At 35.7% G+C, this 9,516-nt stretch overlaps 2 non-coding genes across 2 annotated transcripts; both read right to left on the bottom strand.

Annotated features, from left to right (window-relative positions):
- Window positions 1–5,804: 5,804 nt before the first annotated feature.
- TRNAV-CAC (transfer RNA valine (anticodon CAC)) lies at window positions 5,805–5,877 on the bottom strand. The gene has a single exon. It is a non-coding gene; the product is annotated as a tRNA-Val (tRNA).
- A 65-nt stretch (window positions 5,878–5,942) lies between these two features.
- On the bottom strand, window positions 5,943–6,015 carry TRNAV-CAC (transfer RNA valine (anticodon CAC)). The gene has a single exon. It is a non-coding gene; the product is annotated as a tRNA-Val (tRNA).
- Between the last annotated feature and the right edge of the window lie 3,501 nt (window positions 6,016–9,516).

The raw sequence follows: 9,516 nt of genomic DNA, 5'->3' as shown, positions 1-9,516 counted from the left end.
AGCAATTTCTTTTTCTACTACAGGCTCGATTGCAAATTTTTGGTAAAAATCATCTATTTAAAACTTTAAAAGTGTTTCAGCATAGACTCAATTTTTTTTTATTACATTCAATTGTCGAAAATTAGGTTCCTGCATTTATGGTAACGTTAGCCTATTAATCAATATCTATATAAATCAAAGTCCTGACTGACTGACTGATAATCAACGCCCAGCCCAAACCGCTGGCCCTAGAAGGCTGAAAATTTGCAGGAACGTTACTCATAAGTAGTAGGCGCGTACGAAGAAAGATTTTTCCAATCCGCCGCCATCTTAAAAAATGGCGCCCAGAAATGTAAAAACAATTCTCTATGCAATTAAGTACGCGTGTTTCAACCGATTTCACAAATATTTAGTACACTGGTTTGCTTTAACCTTAAGACGGGCTGAATGGTCTTTCGGGTTCGATTTTTGGCCATCTTATAAAATGGCGCCCAGAAATGTAAAAAAAATTCTCTATGCAATTAAGTCCGTGCGTTTCAACCGATTTCACAAATATTTAGTACAATGGTTTCCTTTAACCTATAGACGGGCTGAAAGGTCTTTTGGGTTCGATTTGTTGCCATCTTTTTAAATGGCGGCCAAAAACATAAAAACCCTTCTTTATGGAATAATGTCCGCGTGAAAAGTAATAAAAAATATCCCGACGGGCTGACGGGCAACGCCGAGTGCCTTCGCTCCTAGGGTGCTACAAAATATCAGTAAAATCTACCCATTCTTTATATCATTTTAGATGGAAGTTCTTTTTACACGCGAGCGACGCCGCGGTAACGGCTAGTTATATATAATGCCTAATTTTCGGGCTGCAACTAGCGCAACAAAGGGAATATTTTTACAATTAAATAAACCGTGAAACATAAATATATTTATTCATTTTAAACCACTATAAGATATAATTTGACCCATTATGCAATACTGTATTGCTCTTACAATCTCCGTGATAGCACCTTTTTGGTGCCACCGCAAAAAGAATTTTATACTCGTTAATGACAAACGAATACGTGAGCCTGATGTAACACAGTTTTTTAATTACCGTGAATAACACACGGGGTCTTTTCCAGTAAGAAGGTAAATTCTAAAACCATTTACTTTACAACGGAAATTTGCTTAAGAAACAATGATTTTCAATTTAATGGTACAATATACAAACAAACTGATGGTCTCCCTATGGGATCAAATATATCCCCAGTATTAGCTAACCTTTTTATGATCTATTTTGAAAATTATATCCTAGCTAATGACCCAAAATTTCCTAAGATCTGGTGGCGCTACGTAGATGACATTTTTTCCAAATGGATAGGCAATATATCGGAATTAACTAATTTCCTTAACCGTATTAACTCTAAACATCAAAAAATTAAATTCACACTAGAAATAGAAAAAGATATCCTACGGCCGATGGATCAAAAAATCCCAAAAAACCAAATCATTTCTTATATCAAAAACAAACGCACTCTAAAAAGTTTCTTAATTACAATTCGTATCATGCATACCATATTAAAAATGGATTAGCTAAAAGCCTCAACTATAGGATCAATAAAATCTCAAATCAACCATCTGTTGATCTGGAAAAAATTAGAAGACAACTAAAAGATAGTGAATACCCCCGCTAAAGTCATCAACCAATTTCTAAAAGTCAGTGATCCTGATAATTTAAAAACAATAAAGCAAGATAACCTTGAACCAGAAAAATGGTTTTTTCTACCTTACTATAGAGGTTTTAACGAAACATTACAAAGGAAACTTGGACCTTTTAACATTAGAATAATTAATAAAAAAGCTAAGGATTTAAAAAGTAACTTAGTAAAATGGGAAGATAATAATAAAGATAATAAAAAAAAACAGAACCCCTAAATACATCTGGTGTGATATACAAAATCCCATGTGGAACATGTGGAAAAATGTATATTGGTGAAACAGAACGTAAATTAATAGATAGAATTAAAGAACACAAAAGAGATGTTAAAAATAAAAAATAAACTAACGCTGTGTACATGCACTTAAAATTCAATGTTACACACCAAATTAATTGGGATAATACATCAATCCTAGCTAAAGAAAAAGACTACTATAAACGTAAGATTACCGAGAGTATCTACATTAAAAAATTTAAAAATAACTTTAACTTTGAGGCAGGTTATATACTTAAAAATAATTGGAATGTGGACAAACTTATAAAAAGTAATAGATAAATAATATAATTATACATATTAAAAAATAAAATTTAAAAAAAAAACACACGCGGCACCCTTAGGGTATTCCTTCTAGCGACCAAATGTTATACTTCCCCAACATTTCTAAAAAAATAACCTAGTGTAGTATATCAACATGAACCCATTAGCCCAGGACTTTTAGGGTTTGACCTAGAACATTTGAACATAAAGATGAAAATTGGTACATGTGTTGTTTTTGATACAACAAAAAATATACTAAAAGTCCCCTGCTGTAGAGCGCGAGCTTTCGCCGCCATCTTGGAAAATGGCTGCCGGGAATTACAGCTACAATGTATTCCACGTTCTTCTTCGAAAATTATGAAAATTGGTACACATAATGATTGGAACCACATGAACATCATGGCAAAATGATACAGCTCTGTGTTCAATAGTTTGGCCGCCATATTGGAAAATGGCCGCCGTGAATGCTAGGTACAGTATATTTCACCATGTTGTTGGAAAATTATGAAAATTGATAGGTATTATAATGAGAGCTGTGTGAACCTCACAGTAAAATATTGAAGCCATTAAACAGATATTTTGGCCGCCATGTTGGAAAATGGCCGCCATCAAAATAATTTAGATACTGTATATGGTTCAAAAATTATAAAAATTGTTAATAACTATGTTGAAGACCGTCTTAACATCATACTTGAATATCGAAGACGTGCTACAGTTAGCTTGGGCACCATCTTCGAAAATGGCTGCTGGAAATGCTAGATATATTTCAAATATGTAAATCTTTTTGAAATTCCTATTTTGAATAGATAATTTTCATTAACGTAATAAACCACAAAAAATGGATATCTCGAAGTTGAAATTATCGACGCTATCTTTAAAAATGGCCACACGAAAATCATTGCCCTAAATTCTGAAAGAAAGAAAAGTTATTCAAAGCTGTTATTCTCAAAATGTTGATTAGAGAATATGATTTAATATGGGGTTTATACATTCTAGTGTTTTAAAGATTAGATTTTAGACAAATCTCTAACGTTTCATTCATATTCATCGTCATCCTGAAGATTTTTCATAATAATTGCATTGATTAGGCGCTACACTTAGCTGGAGCCCTTATCAGCGCCCCTCCCCATCATATTCCAAATTGAACCTGCGGAACCGCTGTCATGGCACACGGGATCGGCAGGCGGACCCGAAAAACGCCACTTGAGCAGGTGACAGAAGCTGGACACCGTCAGCGGCGGAGGTGGTCGGTGACAGGGAAGTAATAAGGCAGCAGAAGACTCGAGGGGACGGGGGAGTTCTCTCCAAGCACAACAGTGCCATACGGCCCAAACAAATAGTGTATCCGCGACCCCTAGAGAGTTGCCAATCGCTGGGGCGAGCCAAGGCAACACCTGGGCGTGGGCGAAGCGGCCGGGCAAAACCTTCACGGAATGGGGCAAGGAACAGTCTGATCCAAGGGCGAACTCAAGGAACTCCCGAACCGTCACACCGAACTCAGGCCCCTCCGTCACGACATTAAGTCCTTGGAGTTAAAAAGGTTAAGAGAACACTTCTTTCATTTACGTGCTGTAACTGGGTGTGGTTTTGAAAAGGCGTGGTTTAAAGTAATGACAGATAATCAACATCTTACAAATTTGTTGCGCTTTTTTAATGACCATATTGTATCTAAGAAAGCCATAGCTGCTGCCGAAGAGAGATTTCTTTTCGCTTTTTTTAGGGTGATAATTGACACGTCCTAGCTTCAACTATGTAGATATTACACGTATAATGGAACCGTTGCCACACTTACTGTCAAGTCCTCATTTCATCTCGCTTAGCTTCATCCAACAACCAACGCCGCAAAACTACATTTTTTCCGAGCGAATCTTTAAGTCCAACAATAGCTAGGAAACGATTTAATCCCGAACAGTGGGGATTGGCTCGCGATCGCGAAAGTTGAAGACCCGTTCACACCATTCACCTTCCGGCATCAGATGAACTTATAACACTCATTATTTGTACCTGCAGTCTGCAGAGCATCTTGTATAAAGAACTGGATTAGCTTGCTGGGCAATGTGTGGTCATTGTCAAGGTATTAGCGGTAATAAAAAATCTTTAGGATGAAGAGAAATATGAACGAAATGTTAAAAAGGTGTCTTAAATCTCATCCTTAACGACTAATCCTTAACGACACTAGAATGTATATACCCCATATAAAACGGTTTTTCCTAACCAAAATCCGAGTAATATGGCTTCCTTCTCTTTTTCCAGATTTTAGGATAGTTATATTTCAGGGACCATTTTTGAAGATGGGTCGATAATTTAGACTCGAATATTATTTATTTTATTGCGTTTTTTACGTTCATGAAAATCATCTACTCAATAAAAAAATATCGAAAAAATTTATATATCTCTAATATATTTGGCACTTCGAGCATTCATTTTCGAAGATGGCGCCCTAACTATCAGTAGCACGTCTTCGATATTCAAGTTTGATGTTAAGACGGTCTTCAACATAATAATTACCAATTTTCATATTTTTTGAACCATATACTGTATCTAAATGGCATTGATGTCGGCCATTTTCCAACATGGCGGCCAAACTATCTGACTAATGGCTTCAATATTTTACTATGAAATTGACACAGCTCTGATTATAATTATATAAAAACGTCTTGGTTTGGACCAAGGCCGAAAAAACCAACGATATGGGTGAGGTTTATCAATTGACTGAAGTTCAGATATTGAAATTTTTTTCTAGTTATTTTTATCCACTCAATCCTTAATTAATATTTAATTCAATCAACTGATTTTACTGTTAATCGATCTAGTCCCTCTAAATTAATTTAAAAAATTACATATCTACGCTTTTTCAAGAACAATTACATTTTCCGAAAACATTTTATCATGAAATTAATTGTTCTTGAAAAAGCGTAGATATGTAATTTTTTTCAATTAATTTAGAGGGACTAGATCGATTAACAGTAAAATCAGTTGATTGAATTAAATATTAATTAAGGATTGAGTGGATAAAAATAACTAGAAAAAAAATTTCAATATCTGAACTTCAGTCAATTGATAAACCTCACACATATCGTTGGTTTTTTCGGCCTTGGTCCAAACCAAGACGTTTTTATATAATATCTGTCACTTCAGTCTTAATGTAATTAAATTTTGAATAATTATGTTTGCTTTACCGTCATACATTTGCACTCTAAAATATAATGGTGCATTCAAACACCATATATGCTTTTTTTCCAGTGCCAAAAAAAAAGACATAATTTAGGGTGTACTTTATCCCCATTTCTATGATCAATTCACGCCATTTACTAATATTATTTGGAAGTATTAAGGAAATATTAGGCATTTAAGCACCATTTACAGTGGCTTTTAACATCTTTTTTTTTGACAATCTGTTGAACTTCTAATATTACTTAGTTTAATGGTTTTAAAAGTAGGGAAAAAGTATGCTACCTATGTCACATTATTAAACCAAGTGAAGTGAAATAATTGTTAAATATTTATTATAACCACTACACCACAGACACGTGATAAGTCTAATTTTCCAAGAGATCTAACTAAATATTATGTCCAATCACGATGGTTAAAACATGTATCTACCTGGGCTCGAACCTGGGACCTTCCGCGTGTGAAGCGGACGTGATAACCACTGCACCATAGACACGTGGTAGCACTGAGTTTTCCAAGAGATCTAGCTAATTCTTATGTCCAATCACGATGATCAATACATGTATCTACCAGGGCTCGAACTTGGGACCTTCCGCGTGTGAAGCGGACGTGATAACCACCACACTACAGATACGTAATAACGCTGAGTTTTCCAAGAGATCTAGCTAATTATTATGTCCAATCACGATGGTCAAAGCCGTACTTCTGTAATTAACTAAAATTAACATACTTAGACTTAATTGTTTTGACCAAACTGGCTGAAAGCACACCCTGAATATTTAATTGTTAATTTAAGATAATTCCGAAAAGAATCTTTGCTGTAGTTTTTAAGTTATCGGTGGGGAAAAATCACGAAAAACCCATGTTAATCTCCATAGGAAATTAGCAAAAGCGGGTGAATATTACTTTAACGTTACAAAACGGCATCAAGTCATATCTACAAGGGCCTACCGGCCCTGTAGAATACCTATAAATTTTCATAATTTTCCAACAACATGGTGAAACATACTGTACTTAGCATTCACGGCGGCCATTTTCCAATATGGCGACCAAACTATTGAACACAGCTGTAAAAGTTTGCCATGATGTTCATGTGGTTCCAGTCATAATGTGTACCAATTTTCATAATTTTTGAAGAAGAACGTGAAATACATTGTAGCTGTAATTCACGGCGGCGAAAGCTCGCGCTCTACAGCAGGGGACTTTTAGTATATTTTTTGTTGGGTCAAAAACAACACATGTACCAAATTTCATCTTATGTTCAAATGTTCTTTTTTGGCCTATATTTCCTGGCCTATCGAGGAACCTTGATTTTTAGTCATATATTAATCATTAATAATCTCGGTTTCTTAATGGGATAGAATCAATCTTTTGACTACTAATGAAAAGCTTTAATTTTTTAAATCAGATAGAACCTAAAATTACGTTTTCAGTAATATAAAGATATTGATAGTTTTAATAACTTAACTATTTTTAATTAATTTTTAAAAGTATTAGTTTTCGGCGCCGCTCCGATCACTGCCCCCTCTACAGGCGTTATCAAAAACACGAGCGAAAAAACTAAATTACTCCCGCGACCCTCCTCTCGCTCGGAGGTACAGTAGATTTACTCCTAAAAGTAGTTTTCATACTATTCTGCATTTTCGCCAAATTAATATAATTCATTTCGTTACGGATGATTTGAAAGTTATAAAGGAAGGTAAATAGTTTCACTGTAATAGTTTTACTATGTTTAATTACAATTAAAAATATGTTAAAGCTTAGATTAGGGCCATTAGGCTAAAATATGGCCATACCATTATTATACACGGAAGCTAAGCCTTTGCCAAAATAGCGCAAAAATGTGGTGTTTGGACATTACCTGTAACAATTTTGACAAATCTCTATCATCCTTACTCTACAACGTAACCGAGAGTTAAGAGAACAAAGGATAATAAACATGAAAAATCAGAATTATGTTTACAAAGGTCTTCTCAAATATGCGCCGTTTCCCCAGTGATAGTGAAAGTGAAAAGCTACTATACAGTGGTCTAGAGCTCCCTTCATTCTCCTATTTCCAAACAACCAATGAATCAAGAGACATTAGCAACGTCACTGTTTGAAAAAGAAATTGGGCGGTATTTCGCGGCCAGTTTAAATTTCAAAATATCTAACGTACTTTTCTTAATTTTAAACGTTTTAATTCGATTTTTTTAGCACCTATAATTTTAGGCATATTTTTTTACCTAAAACTGCCCTCATCATGTACTAGTCGGAAAACATTGATTCTATCCCTTTAAGGAAGGGGGTTTGCTGATGGTGAATTTTTACCTTTAAGGCCTTAAGAAATTATAATGAGGGGATGCCTTTCTCGAGGGGCCGGTCGCTCAATATAATCGGTGTACACGGCTGTAACTTTGAGTGCTTGAAGTGATTACGCGTAATCTTTGAAAGCGGTGCCCTTGACAGTGTTAAAATAATTACACGAAATCCATAATCATTTTACATGGAAAGAAGTTATGATAGGTAAGGTAGTACAGCTCTATTATAAAATGCAAATACGAGAAACTGCTGGTTGATGGTGTTATTCCACCAAAGAAAAATGTTTGTTTGTGAAGATTGAATCAATGATGACTACCGAACATTCTCAATTTATTACGTCAGTAGTATGTAGTAATTACAATTAAGCTTTATCTACTGATTGCACTTACTAACTTTAATATTAATCATAATTTTACGGATTTTAACATATTAAGCATAAAATTACGTATTTTAATACATTAAGCATAAAATTACGTATTTTTAATATATTAAGCATAAAATGACGGATTTTAATATTAAGCATAAAGTTATTAATCTTATAAATAACGGAATTTCATCTAATTAATTGTAAGCTTATGTGTACTTGTTGTGTAGGCAGTTCTAGAAATTTTGGTTTTACTTATTACAAAGTAATAAGAACATGTCTTTGTTGCTGATGCGTGTCGGATTAGCCATTTAATTCCAGGACCCTGAGATCGAAGGTTCCGTGACGTGTTACGTGTTCTCACTTGGCTCATGCAGCGACCCTCTTCGACTGAACTCAGACTCGGTGTGCGGGATAGTTTACGTTTGTGATCAGTGAATGAATTGGTTTTTGGTGATTTCGGTTGTCTCGAGTGTACTCCGTTTCGGACAACGAAGCTTGACCATCTTCTGACAATCTGCGGTCGTTATAACGCCTACCTCGACCACCGCGCCGGACTCGGTCATCGTCTTCTTCGTCGCTCGGATCATCGTCCAAGTCGGGATCGAACTGACCAGGAGAAGGTTGTCTTTGACGACCACTAGGAGGACCTCGGTTTACTTGACCCGCTGGAGGAGGCGTGGCGTTGGCGAATGAGAGACTCTTTTGGTAGCTGACTAATTGGCGCTCCAATCCGTAGTTCTCAGTCTGCAACGCTGCGATTTCACGTCTGGAAATAGTTTGTTTTTTGGCCACGCCCTCACTTGACAAATCAATGTATAAGAAAAAATATTTGACACCATGGGTTACATCAGCCTTATTAGAGAACTCTGACAAACCTAAGCTCTGACACTCGTGGCGGGAAAGATTTGACAAACATAAGCTCTGACACTCCTGGGCGAAAAGATTAATAGTTGATAAACACTGTAAAGACTAGTAGTTTTGAAAGAAACCCTTGAGAACCATGACTTATCAAAAAGAGTAATGTACAAGAAAAGCTCTTAATAAAAGTGGAAGCTTTTTCTCCCAAAGACCCGAAAAACATAAAAAACAGAACAGAACTGTGCAAGTAACTGTGAAAGAAAAACATTCATACGAGCCTTGACTGGCTTAACAACAGTCGTACAATAATGACCAAGGCTTAATTTAGCCATTATCTTTTAAACGGTTCTACCTTTACGTGTTTCAAATAAATAAATATAGACGAGGTATTGTTATTAAATACCAGAATCTTCCGACAAAAGACTGTGAAATGGCGAACAACTGTCTACCTGATTGTAAATTTGGCGGTGGCGGACATAAACATGGGGAAATGTTAATCTGTGCCCTCTGCAACGGGAGTTTCCATACAAAGTGCCTGGCCTTAGCCAAGGTGATACCAGGTTTTTGGATCTGCCCAGGATGTCTACAAACATTAACTGAACTCAAAGA

The sequence above is a fragment of the Phalangium opilio genome, unplaced genomic scaffold (genome assembly GCF_054372755.1).
Source record: "Phalangium opilio isolate 3A_F unplaced genomic scaffold, DU_Popi_V2 ptg000061l_1, whole genome shotgun sequence".
In the NCBI taxonomy this organism is placed as follows: domain Eukaryota; kingdom Metazoa; phylum Arthropoda; class Arachnida; order Opiliones; family Phalangiidae; genus Phalangium; species Phalangium opilio.
This window is presented reverse-complemented; position numbering and strand designations above follow the sequence as displayed.